At 37.8% G+C, this 22,498-nt stretch overlaps 1 long non-coding RNA gene and 1 pseudogene across 1 annotated transcript; one reads left to right on the forward strand and one right to left on the reverse strand.

Moving 5' to 3' along the window:
* Positions 1-209: 209 nt before the first annotated feature.
* On the reverse strand, positions 210-1,485 carry LOC118557921. The gene is made up of 3 exons (XR_004928115.1): positions 1,241-1,485; positions 610-845; positions 210-378 (listed from the first exon to the last, which is right to left on the reverse strand). It is a non-coding gene; the product is annotated as an uncharacterized LOC118557921 (long non-coding RNA).
* A 10,764-nt stretch (positions 1,486-12,249) lies between these two features.
* On the forward strand, positions 12,250-18,252 carry LOC118562677 (annotated as a pseudogene).
* Positions 18,253-22,498: the final 4,246 nt, after the last annotated feature.

The following is a 22,498-nucleotide window of genomic DNA, read 5'->3' on the forward strand; positions in this document are numbered from 1 at the left end:
TGAGGCGCGATTGTCTGCTACAGTTCAAGTAAGTAATTAAGCGAGAACATCCATCGATGCCACCATGGACCACAAAGCCCCACCTAAATAGAAATACAAAAAATGTATCCGTAATGTATGCAAATGAAATGTGTATAGTGAATTTAGTTCTAGGACATCTACTCTGAAAAACATCCTTGATATTTTCAGATATCTTATGAGACGCATGTTGCCATCAATATGCCATAAACTGTTGGGATATGGCACATGATAGACACGTCGAGACACTGCACTGCTCCACCTCCTTGCAGTTGCCATTGGGTTGATTCGAGCCATCATGTCACGGACCTTACGCCGTGGAACCACTAGTCCTTGTGCATGCAACAAGCCTCGCATCATCTGGTTCAAGGAAGGACATGTGGTCTTACTATTTCGAACCACCACAAAATTTAACATTATGAAAGTAATCTTTTACAAATTATAGGTTTCAGATTTCACATCTGGTCATAAAATAAATATTTTTTTTATCATGATTTGTAACACTTAACATTTAACAATAAAATAATTAATATCCTGCACCACCACTGTTGAACATATTACTTGTTCAGAAACTGTATTTAGATTACATACCTCAGTCCCAGAATTTGGATACAGGGATTGAAGTTGTCTGATGTTAGTTTCAAGGTCTTCATCAGTCACTGCAGCCAACCTTCCCCTGATTGGTACACCAAGTGCCTTGGACTTCTTATAAAGAAATGATGTTGAGCATCCAAAGATGTTTGCCATCCTCTTGACTGTGTGTCCTTGGGCCAAAAGAAAGTCGATCTGATCTCTTGTAATATGAATAGCTGGTCTACCTCGACCACCTAAAATAGAATCATATTCAAATGCCTCAGCGTAATGTTTACTTTATGCATCTGTTTTTCTCTGTCTGTCTATATCTGTCTAGAGGTGTCCCTGTGTCTCCTAAGGGTGAAACTATGCATTTCACACAATGTATACATTTATTTTAATATACATATTTTTCTGTTGCAAATGCATAAACACAAAGCTTTAAACTTTTATAGACGCTGGAAAGCAACTTAAAGTGTGAATCAGACATGAACCGGAGGCGTGCTTTTATTTTCAGAGGAGCTAAAGGAGGGTGCTGTAATGCCTTTTGCCGTCTAGCATGTCAAAATCAAGAGCTAGCTGGCTTTACCATAATTTCCGAAGAAGCAGATAGCTTTACCACAGTATAAAAACTACATCTGGTTATTACCTGAACTGGCCCGGGCTGCGGAATATTCATTATTTCCAGCTTGGACATCGGTCGATAGTAGCACTTTCAGCTCCTCTAAACCGTTTTTCAGTGCGTTGTGAGTGTCCGCCGAAAGTAAATCAGAAATTCTTTGCAAATTTCTTAGGCATTCTTCAATAACACGTTTTTCGCGCTCTCCGCACATCCCATAATGAAAAGCTCTTTCAATATTGTGGCATTTTCTCACAATTTTGTCCAAAACTGCCAGCGCCATTGAATCTTTAAGCAATTGTTTGGACAGCTTACAGCCAATAAGGAGCTTACACGCAATGTCTTATTTCAGATATCTTAAATTGTAATTCTGACTAGTCATAATTACGTTCGAGATATCTTAAATTACAATTACGGATGTGTGACGCTTTCAATGACGAATCCGGTGACGTAATTTGAGATATCTTGAAAGGAATTCTGACTAGTCAAAATGTAATTGAAGATATCTTGAATTATTATTCTTCCTAGTCAGAATGTAAATAAAGATATCTTAAATTACCATTCCGGATAGTCAAAATGTAGTTTTGTCTAGTCAAAATGCAATTTAAGATATCTGGAATGTAATTACAGATAGTCAGACCAAACTGAATTTATGTTAAAACGGCTTGCCATAAAGGACATTTCTCCACCATTATTTAAATGGATTAAAGACTTTTTAACAAATAGAAAAATACAAGTGAGAATAGGGGAAGCGTATTCAGAAAAATATAAGGTAGAAATTGGAACTCCGCAAGGAAGCATTATAAGTCCTTTACTGTTCTTAATTATGATAAATGATGTGTTTAATGGTATTGGAAAAGAAATAGGATGTTCATTATTTGCAGATGATGGAGCGGTCTGGAAAAGAGGGAAAAATGTAAATCATATGGTAAAGAAAGTACAAAAGGTTATTGATAGAATTATTCTTACTATGTCTACATATTTTATGTTATTTACTATGTTCATTGCATTTATCATATATATTTACTCTTTACTACTAAGAAGTTTTAAGGTTTTAGATTTCTCTATTATATTTGCAGAAGGCCTGCAGAAAGCAGAGAAATATGTTGTGACTATGATCAGTGTTTTTATGAACTCTATTCAGCCATCTGGAGTGCTGCACTGTGTGAACTGCTTGGTTTTATCTCGAAGGTCACAGTTATTTTGCTTATCCCTACCCCTTAGATTCAAAATGGAACCAGGGATTCCCTTTCCTAATAAATAGAGAGGGGGCGACGGATTTGCTTCAGATCGGATTTGGACATCTGTATTAAGCATCTCCGTTCGTTCTCCTTGCAAGCTTATTTGAAAATCAATCTCATTGTTGTCTCTCCTTCTTGTGTTGTTAATGAATGTTTTAGGTGTTTGAACCTGACATTTAATTGGTCCTTCGAGCCGGATCCCAACATACAGGAGGATTTCCTCTGGGTGAGGTGAACCGGGTGAAAAGTCAGTGATCACTGCATTCAGATCCTTTTCCAAGGGCCTAGTCCATCTCGCCTCTGGGTTTCTGACTGTTGACGGGAAGTCCGAGGGAGGATTGACAGCAGTGGTGAGTGGATTTGTTTTTTTTTAAAAAAAGGTATAAATGAGTACCTGAGAGGTATTGCGCATAGAAGGGATAACGGAGTCCGAGAAAGTCCGTGATAACAAACCCTATCATCCTTGGCACTGATAGGCACTAAGGGGTAACAGAGCCCAAAAAGTCTGTGTAGAAAAAAAAACAAAATAGGATAACGGCGTCCTGATAATAGGCCGTGTAATTCGAGGCAGGGCGGCAGAGTCCTACAAAACTAACGTCTGCATTGTGTGTTTGTGTGTTTGTGTGTATGACTGGAAAATTAAATACCACTAGGTATTTTCTTTTCATTTAAAAACAGTGGGATTGTAAGTAACAAGCCTTTGTGGAGGTCTAGCAAGAATTCTCCACTCGAAAGAGTTGAAGTGAGAATTACCACAACAGGTATTTTATTGTTACCCCACGGTGTAAAAATTCCAGCCTATAGAACACCCTATGTGTTACAGGACTGGATCAAATTTATAAAAATGGGAAAGGGACAAAGGAAAACGTTGAAACAGCTCCAGAGTAAAGACTGGAAATTTATTGAACAGCAGGACCCTGATAAAATAAAACCTTTAGCTTCATGGGTAAAATACGTAATACAATGCAGGTTTAAGGGGTGATTTAACAAACAAAAATAGTTAAAATTCCAGGAAGGTATTATTAATAAATGAAGAGATTTAAAAGGGGATCCCACAGAAACATTTTGGGAGTTTTTGAAAACACAGCGGTTAGTCAAGGAGGTATTTAAAGGTCCCGTAGAGAAAAAAAAAAAAAAAAAAAAAAAAAGTGTCGCAGAAGACTCTTTTCGCGCAAGCTGTCTGTCTGATATGTTTTTGTTTTTGTTATATCTTGTCCAACGTAATGTGTCGTTTAATGGGATTATTGCATGAAAGGAGAGAATGTTTGAACCCACAGCGCTTGAGAGTGTGTGTGCGCGGCTGCGCGCGAGTGGGTCTGTGTGTGTAAATCTGCGTATGTGTGTGTGCATATGTGTGGCTCAGAATAGGGTCTGAGTGGAGAGATTTACAGTGGAGTTGATCTTCGTGAAGGGAGAATTTGGCCAGAATAGTGGTTAAAAGTTATTATAGTTGATATTTGGCAGGGGATTAAACATTTCTTTGAGACAACTGAAAAAGAAAAAAGAAAAATATATATTTTTTTGGTACAAGCATAATTTTAACTAGTGTCATTTATTGCAAAATTGCATATTAAGATTCCCAAATGAGCTTTAATACTTTGAGTAATAAAAAGATAAAATACAAGATTCATTGAAATAATAAAATTAATAGTTTGGGAGCCTTAGTTTAGAGATAATACACCAGACTTATATCTGGTTGAAAAAAGAAAAGCGAAAATTGAATAAAATGAATAAAAAAGGGAAACGGAAACGGAACTAAAAGGACGTTGCACCGGGGAAGCGTTTACATGGGGGGGACCAACTAGACACTTCTGTTAAGGATAAAAGTGTCCCGAACTGCTAATAGCGACGTATAACTTTCAAAAATGGATAAGCGTCCAGGTGTCTGCAAGACAAAGAGTTGCACCCTTGCGGGACTGAAGCATAAAACGGTGTTTGGACGAAACATACGGTGTCTTAGCCAGTGCACGCTTTCCACTTTTTAAACTAAGCGGGAACTTAACACGTTGAAAACATCTTTCAGCGTTGCCATAGATGTTTTGAAAAATATTAAAAACATAGATCTGTCTGTGTAAGATAATGAAAAAACAGGCCTTCGTCTGTTTGTTTTTTCTGAATGTCATCATTTCTATGTAACTGTATGTATGTATCTATTTAACTAAACGTTCGTCTGGGTGAACTTATAAATCATGGTTTCAAAGATGTTCATTTGTTTTGGGAGAACTGCAGCTCCTAATTCAAATAACATTTTTAAGCATTAACTATGTTAACTAAAAACTAAAGAAGGAACAAGAGATACTTCAATAACAAAGTTTTTTTTTTTTAACATTAAATATCAGGGCCGAATTAAATTGATACACGGAGAGATTAAAATGGTTTAAACGAAAAATATTTCAGCTTTGTTAGAAAATTGTAACAGGCAATGAGCTGTACATAAAAGGTTGTTGGATTTACTCCACTACAGAATTAACCAGTGACCCCATCATTTGTTTGAGCCCTAAAGTAATACAAACTCACTGAGATCTTATTGCTTATAACAATAGTGATTCATCACAAACCAGTCCATTTGAAAGAAGTTTAGAAATACATGATCTTTGATTTAAATAGATGTAAAAATAAAAAAAAAACTGTGCTTTGGCTTTGATCAAACCTGTATAGAACTACATATGGTTGCTTTTCTAAGGGTTTTCTATTCATTTATTTTATTTCTTTTTACTTGGGATTTGAATGCAACTAATGAGAAATTTTGAAAAGTGTCAAATTATCAGAAGGCAACGTTACACGCGTCATCAGTTACAAAATCATCTGATGTTATTAGTTATGCTGAACTGAGGTGAACCTCAGAGGGACAGTATAACCTGAGAAGGACAATAGATATGATAAACAACTCTGACCATGATTTAAACATCTGAATGTTATGGCAAGGCTGGGTCTGTGTGTTCTGGCCTGGGAGCACGAAAACTATGTCAGAGGGAAAAAAATAAAATAAAGCCAGCTTCTGAAGGGTTAAATTCTAATTCTAATCTTGGGTTGTTTTGGGTAGCCTTCTCAATGTGCTTACTGGGAAAACTCTTATCATTTATAGAGAAACACTAGAAGTTCAGAAACCTAAAAGACAAAATCATTGCTTTAAGGTTTAACGCTTGACCAATTGAGATTTGGGAAATTATGTATAAATAAAGATATTACTAACAGCAAATACACATGGTCAATGGACCAGAAGGATGTCAAAACTTTGTAATAAGTCAAAAACCTATGTCCAGGCCTGTATGAAGACAATGTGGTGCCCCTGGGCACTATACCTCAAAGCCCCCCCACCCATCAGACATAATCAAGGGGATTTCTGTAATGTAATTTACTATTTACTAACTTACACAACTACATGTAGGCATATGAGCAGTGAGCAATATTCAAATATCTCATTTTAAAATGTTGAAATCAAAAAGCACAGCTTTTGATGTCTGTTCATTTTGGATTAATTTTCTGTAGCGTTAAAAAAGACGATACATTTGAACGTACTTGTGGACCAGCTCAACAATGACAGATTGGGGAGGGGGAGTGATAGATCATGTAACCTAATCTTGATTTATTTATCATTTATTATTATTGTGACATCAGTGTTCACAAAATGAATAATGTATGGTCTTTCAACAATTTCATGTAAATAATATAACAATTTATGAAAAATATATTTTTAAAGCATGTGGCATGTGGTGACCCCCCCACATGCTTGGTGCCTCTGGGCACTGGCCCACTGGCCCTTATGGATAATCCGGCCCTGCTATGTCATATTGAAAATACATAATTGTGCTCCTTGGGAGACAATTTTGTTTTTTGGTTATTTATTTTGTTTTGATTTTTTTTCTTTTAGAGATGTTTTGAACAGAGTTTCAAAAGAAAGTTGGTGTCTTAAAAATGTTTGTTACTTTATGCTATTAACAGTTCTGTCTTTCTGCTTCTTTTTCTTTGCAAAGAAACCTGGTCAATATGATAGGAATGTGCTAACAGAGAGATTTAGTCTCTTTTTAGACATTCTCAGATGCGAGAGAATACCAAAACGGTGCTGCAGTGACATGAGAGCTGATCCATGGGACAAAAGAGAAAAGGTGATGTCATTGACTTCAGCCTGATCCAGTTTTGAGTTTTATTTTGTCAGAGGCAAAGTTTGATTTATTTTTTTAAATGATTTTATTTCTTTTATGTTTGTCATGTTAGAGGGAACACAGCGGTTAAAATGTTTGTGACTGCTTTGCTGTAATTTCTTTTCAACCTATAGAGCGTTTCTTTGGCAAAAAATGCTGGCAGTATTCATTCTGTTTTTCAGTTGCGAGAACTGGAGGATGGACTCTTGAAGGGAAGGAGAATGTTGTGCTAAAGTCAGACATTGGACTGAAAATGGACATTGAAGGACTATGACTGAGGAATCGGACAACCTTCGACAAAAAACAGATGAGTTCTGCAGACACGACTTCATGCATTTCACTTCAGATTTTCTTGTACACAATTAAAACAAACCACACATTACGAAACACATTAAGATTATGTAAAGGTGAAAACTTTTAAAGAAGTAACTTGATGGAATCATAGAGCAACTTAATAAATTAAGTGGGTATTATATCAACAGTTAAATAAATAAAGAAATTAATTAGTTTTCACTATATAAGCAGAGTAACCTGAACTTTTAAATTAAAATTTAATTTAATGAACATCTTAGAGTAATCAGATTTCTGCCAATCCGGCAGGCATCAATAAAACAGTAACAAAAGGTTACTGGATAAAATGGATAAGGTTGCAATAGAATTAGCATAATGACACATCCTACTAACTAACATGGGTAGATTTAGGATTAAAGCATCAGTGTAAAATGGTTACAATATTTATGGAGATTTAGTATCTCTCGACTAGAACAAATAACTCAATAGTTTAACTGGTTGTTAAAACATCCTAAGGGGAAGAACACATAAAACAGAGGTTAGCTAATTGTTAACCTGAAGGCTTTTAGATCAGGATAATTTAATGGTTATCCTCTTACCTCTTACATACAGAAAAGAAGTAAGATTTATTTAATTAGATTAAATTATGGAGACATTTTGGATCTGGTCAGGATTGCTGGGGATGAATGAAGGTTTTCTCTGAGGAACATTAAAGCAGCAAAAGACATCCCACATTGGAACTCCTGTTGTGTAAAGAACATCTTGAAAGGCACGTAAGGTGAGATCCTTACAATGAGAGACGTTCCACACAGGGGGGTGTGGAGACCCCTGGGGCATGGCACCCAGAACGAGCTGCTGTGGTCTGGCCCTGTTGTAAACTTGACACAGCTGGTGGAACCAGGTTGGAACCAAGGGAGACTATGACGTGGTCCCACAGGTTACCTGACACCTAACACTGACTGTAAAGGGTTATGGGTTTTCAGAGTTGCTGAAAACAGAGAGCTTCAGAGAACCTTAACCTTTCCTGACCAGGCACTCAGAACACATAGATCATAGATCAGATTACCAAGGCCTAGACAAATAGGAACGCAGAGACGCGTTCATCCAATAACTTCTTAATCAAAGTCCTTAATCCTCAGTTAAATAATGACAAATAATCACATGTGTGGTTTACTTTATTTTAAGATTAAATTGGGAACTAATTCTGATTTGCTTAAGTAGCTTTAGTTGTTCAACAATGTTAGAACGTTTTCAAAAAGCTCTCCTGCTTACTGCTTTGTTTTGAAGAACCTTGGCATCCTTGAACGGTAACAGCTTGGTATAAATATTTTGTCTTTTCTGTGCAGAACAGCACCTCACTTTCTTTCTTTTAGAAAAAAAAGAGAGAGAGAGAGTGAAAGAGGGAAAAGGCTTTCACGTGGAAAGGCTTCCTTTTTCTCAGTTGGGGTTTTAAAATAAAATGGGAAATGACATGAAACGAATATGTTGATGAAATTATGTTGCAGAGAACTTCAACTGTCAGACAATTAAAGTTAAGGCAAACATTGGATGCATTCGGTTAAGTATTATTAGGAAACTACTGCAAACACATTTGAACTTAAAGATTACTCTTTTAACTAATAATTAAATTGCATAATTCTGGGAGCTAAATAATTGTGCACGGAAATATCTTGAATGTGAAAGTGCTTGGAGGATATTTTTAATAAATTACACATGAATGGGGGTTTTGATAAGAACTCTAATTACACCTTGTTTCTGTTCTCCAGTGGAAACAAGGACTCGTGTCTGCAGACCATCTTCACAAAGTGTTTTATTAGAGAGAAATGCAAAATAAAATGCTCAGTGCCCATCCAGAACTGAACATTTGTTACTATCCAGCTCAATCGTCCAGCCTGCGAGGAGGAACCAAGAAGAGGACTGGGGATGAAGAAGCCAGATAACTCTGTTTCCTTATTCTTCAACGGGAGGAGTTGCCTGAAGAGACCCTAAGCGCAATTAGATTAATTTCTGCCTTGTGCCTGTAAGGCCTGAAGGCTTCCTTAACTTTGCGTTCTTGACGTTTTGGACTCTTTTCATATTGTGTTACTGTTTGTTTAACTGCTCTGTTCTACTGACTTACTTTGATTTTTATGTGTGTTAAGACATCTACACTGTGATGTCGCATTATGTTCAATATGATTTTATGGTAAAGAATGGAAACTGTTTGCTTCAGACACACAAAGACCTACGGTTTATGCAATTTTTTGCTTTGATATAGGAAGAACCAGGGTCTGATTGGCTCTAAAGATCCTTTAATCTTAGCTGGTAATGGTAACTCCTAGTTTCAATAGAGGTACTTCTCGCTCAGATTGGCCGAGAGCGGGATTTCACCTGGGGTCAAATCAGTTTTTATCATCTTTTAGATAGGATGAATTTTTCTGATGACAAAGACCCAGCCTGCCCTCTGATGCCCCTCAGTGGTACTCCTGGATTTGTAAGGTATGAAAGTGATGGATGATTGTCCATGGGAATGGTAAATGGAGAACCAAGTAAGGGGTTTTACAGGGTGGGGGAAGAGTAGACGGATTCGACCTTGGTTACTGAACAGTTTTTTCTTATCTAGTCTAATGTAAAATTCAAATAATGTGCGCATAGGGACCTAAAACAGGCCTTACTTAATTAAATGAACCCTAAATTGTAAATAAAAGCTAAACCTTTCTTCTTGTGTGATACAACTCTATGAAGCATTCATGTTGATCTGTACTAAAAGTTACAGCACTGCCCGGTTCCAACACGGGAACCTTCCATGTTGTGGAAAATATTATTCAGCTGTACGGAAGTTCGCGGTTGAACCAAAGGACTGTATTAATAAGCTGCTACTTTTTAAAAGAAAGAAAACATCATGAACGATTGAAGTGAGATGAGAAAAAGAGTATATTAAATGATAACAGGGGGGAATGATAGAATTATTCTTACTATGTCTACATATTTTATGTTATTTACTATGTTCATTGCATTTATCATATATATTTACTCTTTACTACTAAGAAGTTTTAAGGTTTTAGATTTCTCTATTATATTTGCAGAAGGCCTGCAGAAAGCAGAGAAATATGTTGTGACTATGATCAGTGTTTTTATGAACTCTATTCAGCCATCTGGAGTGCTGCACTGTGTGAACTGCTTGGTTTTATCTGGAAGGTCACAGTTATTTTGCTTATCCCTACCCCTTAGATTCAAAATGGAACCAGGGATTCCCTTTCCTAATAAATAGAGAGGGGGCGACGGATTTGCTTCAGATCGGATTTGGACATCTGTATTAAGCATCTCCGCTCGATCTCCTTGCAAGCTTATTTGAAAATCAATCTCATTGTTGTCTCTCCTTCTTGTGTTGTTAATGAATGTTTTAGGTGTTTGAACCTGACAGTTATCATTGAAATAGAAAAATGGGCGTTGCAATGGGGATTCAAGTTTTCAGTTGAAAAGACAAAAATAATGATATTCACAAAAAAAATAAACAAGGAAATAAAATTAAAATTATATAATCAAGAATTAGAACAAGTAAAGTGTATAAAATTTTTAGGAATATGGTTTGATGAAAAACTAAACTGGAATATACATATTCAAAAAGTGGTTGATAAGTGTAAGAAAATCTTAAATATTTTAAGATGCTTGGCTGGCAGTGACTGGGGAGCAGATAGAAAATCAATGAAGCAGATTTATAATGGAAAGATAAGATCTAACATAGACTTTGGGTGCATAGTTTACGGTTCAGCAGCTAAAACACATCTGAATAAATTAGACATAATTCAACATCAGGCAATAAGAATATGTACTGGAGCATTTAAAACCACACCAACAGCTGCAATAGAAGTAGAAATGGGAGAAATGCCATTAGATTTAAGAAGAACAAAACTAGAAATAAATTACTGGTTAAATTTACAAAGCAATAAAATTGATCATCCAACTCGGGAAATTTTAGGTCCATGTTGGGAAAAAGAAAAGAAAGAAATGAGGAGTTTTGGATGGAATATTGGAAATAAAATAAAAGAATTCAAGATTGATATTTTAGAAATAAGTCAAACACCAATGTCAATAATACCACCATGGATTTTACCAGAAGCAAATGTAGACATGTCAATAATAGAAAAGAAACAAGATAAATCATACACGGTAGATAAATATTCAGTACAGATACATATAAACAAATATTACAAATATATTCAAACTTATACAGATGCGTCAAAGATAAATGGGAAGATAGGAGTAGCTGTTGTGGTGCCAGAATTTGAAGTAAAAATAGGAAAACGGAGCACAGATGGGTTATCAGTATACACAGGAGAAATGTTGGCAATATTGTTAGCCTTGCAATGGGTGGAAGAAATAAAACCATTAAAAACAGTGATATGTTCAGATTCAAGTTCAGCATTATTAAGTTTAAAAAATGTTCAATCAGATAGTAGGATGGATATATTATTATAAATATTTTATACATTGTATAGAATACAGAATATGGGGCTGGTAGTTGTATTTGTATGGATTCCAGCTCATATAGGGGTAGAAGGAAATGAGAGGGCAGATAATATAGCAAAAAGGGCAATTCATAATAATATTAGTTTTAAAGTTAAAACAAGTAAATATGAGGGAAAGAGTATGGTTAAAGAAAAACTGATGGAAAAATGCCAAAAAAGGTGGGATGAAGAAAAAACAGGAAGATGGTTTTATAAAATAGAGAAGATAGTAGGAGAGAAAAGAAATGAAAGAAGAAATAGAAAGGAAGGAAGGGTGATAACAAGATTAAGATTAGGGCATACAGGTCTTAATTATACACTTTTTAAAATACAAAAGCATAATAATGGAAAATGTGAGTATTGTGACATATATGAAACGATAGAACATGTTATGTTAGAATGCCATAAGTATGAAAGAGAAAGAAGGTGTATGAAAAAAGAGTTTGAATGTATTAAGGAAAAGATTAATTTGATAGATATTTTGAGGAAGAATTCGGGGAGTAAACATATACAAATAATTATTAAATATGTAAAGAAAACTAAATTATTTCAAAGAATATGATTAAAATAGGTGTGTGTGTGTGAATGGGTAAATGATCTAGGGGGGTGGATTATAAAGACATATATAAAAATGGATGAGAGTATGTAGGTATATATAAATAGGAAATTCATTTAGTTAAATTATATATTAAAGGTAGGAGTAGGAAGATATAAATACTTATATAAGTTGATAGTCCATTTCGAACCACACTCCATACCAGTAGGTGGCGGTAATGCTACTTAAAGTTTGTTGCCAACCGCCAATAAAATCAAGAAGAAGAAGAAGAAGAAGAAGAAGAAGAAGAAGACATTTCTCCACCACATCAGTTCCGGAAGAACAGGACCGAGTCGAGTGTGTGGATTATAGTTCAAGATTGGCTAAATATAATTACTAGCTTGCCTTCATCTGTAGGCTTAAATTTCTTCCTGCTGTGAATCGATTGAGATTAAATTTAAATTTAAACCCGAAGTATGTCTGCGGAACCGACAAGCACACAACTGGTAAACTGTCTAATTTCTCAAAATGGAGTCGGGGACGGACAACCGCACTACAGGCCGGGGCTTCAACTGCCCGAGGTTGAAATGAGTTCCTCAATGGAAGATCTCCGCAGTGACTTTTCGAAACGACCTAAGAACCTCCGAGTGATGGCGAGGAACGGCTACGCGGTGAAAAGCCTCCAGGAGAACCGCGACGACGGCTCCCTGCCCAGCACCCCGGAGCTGCAGGCGGACAGCGAGGCCGCCGGCTGCGGGAGCCACGCCGGCCAGGAGGCGCTGGACAGCGACACCACGGAGCTTATTAGCGGTTTCCTGAGACTTTACTGGACTGTCGGGCCATCGGTGGTACACGAAAAAATCTCTGTCTACCATGAAGAGGGTGGTGAAGCACAGATACGCTTACAACGGTAAATCGCCGCCATTGCAGGAGGATTTTTTTTTTTTTCTTTCTCTTTTATTTTTCCCCCCCACGGTGTTCACACAGACTGCCTCACCCACTGGAAATATGTAGTGTTTATTCCACACAACACGCTCCGTGTTTGAAGCGGCCTGTTTTAGGGCCTATTCAAGTGAGAATGCTATACAGCATTCTCACTTACTAAGTTCCTTCAGGTCTTGATTATTATTCCGTACGTTTTTCGGCATCTAACTACTCCTGCATACTTCAACCGATTTAAACAATTTTCGTATCAAAACGTTCAGCTCGTTCACGACATTACTGCTATGTCTTTTTGTAATTATAACTTTTATAATATTTAAAATATTTAACTTTTTGTGCGTTTTTTGCTCTCATTGAAAATGAATGGAAAATCCTTCGAATTCTTCAAATATTTCAACTTTTTGACATCTTACTGCTTCAGCCTACTTTCAGCTATAAACGTCATTCAACTTTTAAAATGTAGTAATATCTTTTCGCTATTGTGGTATGTTTCAGCTTTTTCATATCTTTCACCATTTTCGTATAGTAAGTCTTTAAAATAATTTTGGCTTTTCAAGAAATTCTGCAAATAACATGCGTTGCTATGGTCGTCAAGGAGGCTCTTTTAGAGTGCACACTCTAGAAATTCAACAAATTCTTCTTCTCTGAACAACTTTCTCTCACTCGCTCAAATTTCACCCTATCCACATAAATTATACATCAAAACGTAGGAATTTTTGTCTGGATTCGGAAAATGTAACCATCATTGGTGTGGGATTTATAGATTTTTCGCAAATCACCTCAGAGCGACACTAACCCGAAACCTTCCCCATTCATTTCCTATGGAGCGGTTTTCAAAAATGACACCTGGAAATCCAAAACATCACATGTTTTCACATCGTCGCTACTCCTAAACTGTTTCATGTACAGGCATGAGACTTTCACACATTCATGTCCAGACCCTTCTGGCACTCATAAAAAAAGAATTTTGTTGATAGCTGTTACGGTTTTGCCACAGGAACAATTTGTTCGGGAGTAGCGAATGTGCAAAATCCTTAAAACGCTTTGGAGCTTCATTCTTCCACATCATCCACTTTTTTACATCGTCGCTGTGCCTACACCGATTTTTGTACAAACATAAAAATGAGCTCCATAGTCCTCAAAAGCCTGCTGATACTCACAGTGAAATAATTATTTTGATATCTCTTATACTTTTTCAGCTACAGCGATTTGTTCGGGACCGTTTGTAGAGGATTTCTAAAATTTCATAAAATTCCTCTTTATATCATAATTTTTTACGCCTAAATTAAAATATTTCTAGCAAAAAACGATAGTTTTTCTTGTTCTCCTATCCGTTACGAACTAAACGCTGAAAAAATGTCTCTACCATTTACGGAACAGGAGATATGGAGCGTTGTTTGAGGCAAAGTATTCCATTCTATTTCAATGAGGCAGAGTCTGAGCAAAGTCTCTGCACTTCGGTAGACAGCCTGCTGCAGGTGTGTCAGTGAGTTTCCATGACGACGGAACTCTGAGGGCCAGAGGGAGAAGCTCCATTCGGATAGAATAGCAACTTTCAACATCCACTGCAGTGGCTGTGATTAATGTAGGAGCCTGAAATTCGCACAGTCACTTCCTCTTAACATTTTAAAATTTTCAAGTGACTTTCGGCCATGTGTCACTTTTCTGTCCCATTTTGGATGTCACATGCTTTCCTATTGGGCCTTTGCTTCCAACAGGACCTGGCATGATGCCCAGACACAACCCAATTGGCCAATACAGCACCACCCACCTGTGGGAAATGGCGCTACTGACCATTTTGATCAAATGTTGAGTTCTTGGCCCAGATGTGGTGAGGCTGAGTTGCTAAAGGAGGCGGATCTGACCCATGAACTTTGGTCATGTTTGGTGACATTAAGTATTGGCACCCCTTTTTGAGGCACTTCCCAGTACAGGATTTGAACCAAACTGACAGTACAATCCCCCGGTGATACTGAACACAGACCTCTCAACTTTTATCAAAAGTTAAGAGTGAGATTATGCTAATGGGGGGGGGGGGCGTGGCTTGTTTGGGGGCGGGGCTAACCGGACCCTGGAAGAGCCGGTGGAGTCAACTCCATCTAATTTTTATCCCACCACCAGACAATGAAGTAGACATGTATTACTTGTGTTAAAAAGAGAAAGAGACGTATTAATACTTTATTGTTTAGTTAATGGATTAAAACATAAAAAATACACAATTATTCAAATAATACTGAATAAAATTAAGTAGTTTTAAGTTATTGACCGAATTATTATACTGTTACACATTCATCTATGGGTTGTTTATCATTGTAAATCTATAACCTGATTGGTGAATCAGCCTGAGTTTCATCAAGCCTTTATGGTCAACTTCCCCTCAGCAGCAACACTGAAGCACACAGAGGTTCCCGCTGCGTCTTTACACACAATCCTGCTGCTAATATCTCCCTCCTTTCAGCTCAATGCACTTCTAGACTGATACAGTTTATAACATTCTCATCACCTTTCACAGCGACAGGTTTCTCAGTCAGTCGCTGCGCTGACCAGACACATTTCTATTCCTCTCGTCAGTGCGCTCTGGGCGCACTGACGAGAGGAATAGAAAGCACTTGCTCCGAGGGAAAGGAGGGGGGAGAGGAGCAAGCGCGGAGGCACAGAAATACGGTGCATGTAGTTAAAAAATGCAGAATTAATAAAAACGAAACTTATAAACAGCCTAAGTGGCTTTTTAAACTGCATCTGGTTAGCAGAACTGTTTTATGATCCAGCGTGCAGCCATGACTGGTTCTGAATGTCATCTGGCAGCAGCTCCACCCCCACCCCCTCCCCCTCCCCTCCTGTGTACGCGGTACAGGACCTTACCGGCTCACTTTCACCACTGTTAAGACTAAAATTTTTCATAACTCTGATCACTCTTCCTGCTGCACTGTTAACATGAACTGCAGCAGGAATTACTGATGGCCACAAGCTGTGAAAGAAGCCAAAACAGCTCAGCAGAAGGCGGAGTTTTGTCGTCCGCAGCCCAGATGGGCTTTGTGATTTTTATGCGTGAGAAATTCCATGTTTGCGTGTGAAATGTCATGTGTTGCGTGTGAGCGTGTGAAGTCAGTGAAATGCGTGTGTCACACGGTCAATGCGTGAGAGTTGAGAGCACTGTGAACACAACCTTGTTAGCGGCTAACGGTTAGCATGTTGCTAACCGGAAGTAGCTCTAGGAAGCTCGTACAAACTTCTGCTTCACAGAGTCTGTACTTTCTTTAGAGAGAAAGCTCCACAAGAAATTTGGCCTACGTCAAATTTTTCAAATTTTTTCTAATCTTTCAAATTTTTCCAATTTTCAAATTTTTTCCAATTTTTCAAATTCTTCAATTTTTTCAAAGTTTACAAATTTCTTCAAATTTTTCAAATTTTTTCCAATTTTTCAAATTCTTCAATTTTTTCAGTTTACAAATTTCTTCAAATTTTTCACATTTCTTCAAATTTTTCAAATTCTTCAAATTTTTTCAGATTTTTCAAATTCTTAAATTTATTCAAATTCTTGAAATTTTACAATTTTTTTCAAATTCTTCAAATTTTTCAAATTCATCAAATTTCTTAAAATTTTTCAATTTTTTTCAAATTCTTCAAATTTTTCAAATTCTTCCTTTTTTTCAAATTCTTCAAATTCCTTCACATTCTTCTATTTCTGTCAATGTTTCAAACTTTTTCAAATTCTTCAAATTTTTCAAATTCTTCCTTTTTTTCAAATTCTTCAAATTCCTTCACATTCTTCTATTTCTTTCAATGTTTCAAACTTTTTCAAATTCTTCAAATTCCTTCAAATTTTTAAATTTTTTTTCAAATTCTGCAAATCTGATTTCAATGTTTTCTGCATCTTCTGCTCAATTGTTCTGCAGATTAGCATTCTCACTCGCTGTTGCGTAGGAACAGCTTTTTCTAGTTTTTTTAAGTCTTTATTTGGCAAACGTTCAGGGAAGTGAAGCTTTTTTTTTTTTTTTTTTAAAACGCAGCTCAGCTTCTTGCTTCATTCTGCGGAAGTCAGACGCAGAAACTCCAGAAGAGGTTAAAGAAATAAAAACTGGACTTAAAAAATAACTAAATAAATAATACAGATTGTTTAGTATGTTGTATCCAGATTGTGATCAATCCAAAGAAAGATAATAAAAAATAAATTAAATAAAACTGGACTTCTGTTCTGAAGCTGAACTTGTTCCGCTTCCCATCCAGGAAACGCCTCACTACTCCAGACATTTTGAGTTTTGAAATCTTCCTGGATAAGAATGGAAACAACTTCAGCTTCATAACAGAAGTCCATTTCTTCTTCTTTTAACCTTTTTGGATTAATTACAATCTGGATGATTGAGAATCCTCACCAACAACACTTGAACTATTTGGATCTCTGTGACACAAGTTAACTTTTCTCTTCCTCCCTCCCTCCAGGTATGATCAGGAAGCTCAACCTGGACCAGAAGTCAGACGACATGGGGTTCGTGACATCGGTTGCGGTCAGCCTCTTCTCGGACGGAACCACCAACTGGGGTCGTATCGCCAGCCTGGTGGCCTTCGGGGCGGTGCTGTGCCAGCACCTGAAGGAGAGCGGCCGGTCTCACTGCGTGGACCTGGTGAGCCGGGAGATCTCCACATACCTGCTGACCAACCAGCGGGACTGGCTAGCCAAGAACAATTCATGGGTGAGTTACAGCTGCTTTATTAAAGCACCAGCGTCCATTTTTATTTTTGGTCCTGGCGTCCAGGACCACTCCCCTCTCTGCAGGCTTTGAGCTAATGAAATGTTTTCTTTTTACAGGATGGCTTTGTGGAGTTCTTTAAAGTAGAGGACACAGAATCGACGGTGAGGAACACGCTCATGGCGTTTGTTGGGGTCGCTGGGATTGGGGCAGGATTGGCCTTTCTTATCAGGTGAATGTGTTGGACTCTGTGAGACCTTCCCTGCGTTCCTCACCCACGTTTGGACTTTGACGCGCAAACGGAGGCCGAAGCCCTCATCGGTGGTGGCCGGTAGTCACCTACCAGACTTGTGTATATTGTATAAAATGTTATTTAATATAAATACATTTATTTTTATAATACAAAGTATATGTACGAAAGATGAATGAACTCTGGTTTAGCTGATTATTTAATTGCATGGGGGAGGTAGGGGGAGGGGGTTGGGTTCTGTTTACAGCCCAATTATTTGTAATTTTGTTTGTTTCCAAACTTCAGTTCAACCCATTGGACTGTCCAGCCTTGTTCCTTAAATGTTTATGCAGACATGACATCCATCCCCTTTTTTTTATATATATACTAGAAAGCTTTAGTTAACATTTGGATCGTCACAAACAAAAAAAAAAAGGTAGAGGGATTGATTTGCACATAACATGTCATTGATAGACATGTAAACCAATAAAAAAAATAGAATTTTCATCATTGTTTGACCTGTTGGTGCTGTCTTTCTGGTAAGGGTTTTTTTTTTTCCCTCTGTCTGTGGTTTTCGGATATGTGCTGTGAGATAAGCGTCCCTCTGACGTTGTCGCCTCTGTCTATTCACACCACAGCGCAGTACGCCACTTGCTGCAATTTCCTAGAAATCTGAGGCCCCGGTACCCCCCCCCCCCCCCCCCTTCTGTTTTTTTTACTGCGCCACCAGCTGCCTCTGCAGCTTTGCAAGCTTCTAGTGTGCAAGAAGCGGTGAGCTGGGGTTAGACGGGTTCAGAATAATATTCACATCCTGCGTGACGGCTCGGTCGCCTGCAGCTCAACGCGCTGATGGTGCAGGCACACAATCTCTGGGGCCATTTTAATATCTAGTTTCCGCCGCGTCACGCCTCCCCCGGCAGGGACAATCCACGGCGCAGAGCTTCGCCCTTGTTGTTCCTGCAGGTCCTGGAGTTGTCACGGGTTACGAGGACAAACATCATATTCATAGAATTGTTACAACTCGAAACCTTAGTCGTCTTACGTAATTCTAGATGGCATTTATGCATTTTTACTACTTGTTAATGTTCAATTAAAGTATCAGTTCAACTTTAAAAATGTGTCTTAGCTCTGGAGTCTACAGATGTGCCTAATCACCTAATCATTGTGAAGCCTTGCAGAATGTTTCAAGAAATTCAAGTCTGGACTTAAAATGTAATTGAATTGTGGATTTCCAGAAATATGCATTGCAGTGTATGAAATTAACTTCCTGATCCCCTGGCCAAGTTAGCTAAATATGACATAGTTGTCATGTGCAAGTGTGACTAAAAATAACTTATTTGGTGCTAGGATTTACTCCCATTTGGCAGCTAGCCCTGTATGTATGGCATTTAACCAAGAATATCCCACTATTTATTCTCTTACCTTGTTCCAGAAATCTCATTTGACAGATGTCCAAAAAATTCCAAGAATGTCAATTTTAAGCCAAAAAATAAATAAATAAGACTATTCAAAGTTTTAAAGGCTAATGCTCTTGCCGCCTAGACAAGATCACTGGCTCACTGGGTGGCGTCACTCCCTATGGCATTGCGTGAGGACTTCATATATAAACTTGCAGAATCTTAAAAAAAAAAAAAGAATCTTCACGACTTTATATATCAAATTTGCCAAACGCTTAATGCCGTTCTAAAAATTCTTACATTTAAGGTGAGAAATTGCAAATTAAGATTTGAAGCATTTCAAATGTTAAAAGTAAATTACTTGGTTCAATTGAACCAAATTACTTAGTTCAATTGCCTACGTGCTGTGCACTTCCGTTTTTTTCATTGGCTTTCTTTTACCCGTTTGCTGCCGAATATGCGGAAAATAACGGTCCACGATGTGAATAGGATTATCAAAACCACCTTAAAAAAAGCCCAGTTATTTTAAAATACAATATAAGTAACAGGTAAAATAGTTTCAGAAGTTATAAGCATATCATAATGGTTGCAGATCGTGAGGTTTTGAGCAAGGCGTGTGTGTATAGGCAGGTGCTTCCCCCCTTCATTTCTGAGAGGATAATATTAAATTACTTTGGAGAAAGGTAAATGTATTGGTGGGTTACTTGACATTGCTGCCTAAAGTAAGTTTCTTTAAATGAGACAGAATAAATCGTAATATTTATTAAAGGAATAAAGTACAAAACAATAAGACATTTTACAATAGCAGCTTAAATAACATGCATGACAAAAGAAAAATACAAAATTAATAACTGCTTTTCTTGAGAAAAGTGAGACCAAACGGTAGATCTGACCACATCTTTTTACACCAATGAAGAACATCATTAAGGACGCCAGCCATCCTGCACATGGACTGTTCCAGCCTCTCCCCTCAGTCAGGAGGCTGAGATCCATGAGACGGGACTCGTGGTGAAACTGCCTTCATGTGTCGACTTCATGGCTTGCTGTTGTTGAATAATCACTTTTCTTTCCGTGTGCCAACCAAGCCACTATATAAAATAAGCATACTTCTAACAGCGGAAACTAAAAAACAAAAAACAATATAAACACGTTTCCCAAGAGATCTTTGTCAATAAGCAGGAATATATAAATAATTTAATAATGTGATGAGCACTCGAGGCCGCCTGCCGATCAGGGGCCCATCAGCGCTGGTGTGACTGTAACTATTTCTCTGTCCTTACGTAGATAAAATATAACTAAAAGCATACTTGTCTGTTTTATGCGTCCTACATTCAAGGTAATAAGTAAGTGGGGGTCGCCTGACTGGGTAAAACGAACTGGGTCCACCAAGGGTGCTTCACCGTAGACATGGCACGGTGAAACAGTAACATAACCACTGTTTCGTCACTTATTTTAGAGCCCAAATAAGCGATTTCACTTTCAGAAACGTGACCAAAAAAAATGCAACCCGTGACTTATGAAATTTGCAAGCGCCTTTAGGAAAAAAACAAGCCCAAAGTCACATGAAATGAACAGTCTGTGCAACAGTGAGCGCGAGTCTGTTTTGCTACAGCGGAGAGTGCGGCGGGGAAAAAAACATTAGGGAACGGTGTGTGTGTTTTGACGCGCGATTAACGATGACAAAAATTTTTTTTGCCATTGTGGTCTTACGCGTTAAAACTGACAGCCCTAATTTATATACATTTTTAAATTCAGACCGGGGGGGATGTACATCCCCCAGGGATAAAACATGAATGACCAGAGGGGGGGACGTCACAAACAGAGGGGATGGGGGGGGTAAATCCCCCCCATCCCCCGCTGCAAATCGCACCCAGTGTAGCTCTACGCTTCTCCAGGAGTGAATGCTGCTTGTCTGGACTTTGATGCAATCAACTGGTTCCTTTATATAGGAAATTTTTGACCAATCTGTATAATCTGATTGATTTTGACTTTCCAGTAAGGAGACTTTTCTAGTTATTTAACTGCTTTTTGGTCCTGTCACTAGCCGTTTAAAAAGTCTGCCTCTATACTCAAACTATGATTACTTCTTTTTGGACAGTGGTGATGAATCAGTCACAAAATGTAATTGATACCGATTGTGCTTACAGTATCACAATAAATGTACCTTCAATATCCACCAACCAGTCTCTCCAGTAGCATATGGTTTGATTTTCTATCCTCCTTTTATTGCTGCCTTGCACAGAAAAACACACTTGGAAAAGTGTGTACAGGTCCCGTGCCAAGAGTGGTTTCTCCTCACAGACAAATAATTCATGAAAGACAGCAGGGTTTTTCTGAATTTCGTCTAGCACATTAAGAGTCTCCCAACCTTCCACAAATCTTTAAGAAATGAGAATACGGTCTTACTTTTAGAATACGCCAAGATTTCTAATAGAAAAAAATAGGATCTTGCTTACTGTTGCAATGCAGTGCACACTCTGCCATTTACAAAGAAGTCTGCAGCAGATTGCACAAGGGAGTCCCTCTCTTCCAGCGTAGTTACACGCCTTAATGCTCCAACAATGCTCAGGGTATCTGCAGCCAGCATGATGGCCTCATTTGCTTCCACGACTGTGTTTGCATCCTGAATCTAAAAAGAAAAAAAATTATGTGAAACTGAATTTAATCTTATGATCAATATCCAAAATTCTTAAAATTGATACTTACTTTGATCAACTGCTGTCTGAATGAATGGTTAACAACTTCCTCAACCAGGGTAGGTTTAGACAATGTGCCACAAATGTGGTCATACAGCCTCTGAGAGAAGAAATGTGGTCCAATGCCTCCATGCACCAAACAGACTGATATCATTTTTCCGATACAGTTGTACATTTTTAACTCCAGGGGAGGGGGGGGGGGGGGGGGAGAAAGAATACTGACCACTAGTGTCCAAAGCTAGATGGCGGTCATTGTCATGCCCCTCAAAGATATTCGATTGATGAATGGCCCTCATTAACAGTCTTAGATACTCTCGTGTGGGACCACCTTCATCAACTGCCCCTTCAGCGTTGTCCTCTTCATCCACAAAAACAACATCCAGTTTTGCTGCTGGATCAAAACGGCGTCTTCTGAAGGCATGCAGGCTACATTCTAAAATCCTGTCCCTGCACACATTTATTTGGTTGCTTGTAGGACAGAAAGTCATATCAACCTTGCTGTATAGTTTTGTTAATATAGTCTGAAGATCTGTTCTGTAAAAAGAAAATATATTTTATTGTGTATTGTTGGAGTAAACAATTGTTTGCAACTGTCAAAATTAATTACAAAAGACACTGCCAGAATATGCAGTTTTGACTC

Source organism: Fundulus heteroclitus, chromosome 3 (genome assembly GCF_011125445.2).
Source record: "Fundulus heteroclitus isolate FHET01 chromosome 3, MU-UCD_Fhet_4.1, whole genome shotgun sequence".
Taxonomy (NCBI): domain Eukaryota; kingdom Metazoa; phylum Chordata; class Actinopteri; order Cyprinodontiformes; family Fundulidae; genus Fundulus; species Fundulus heteroclitus.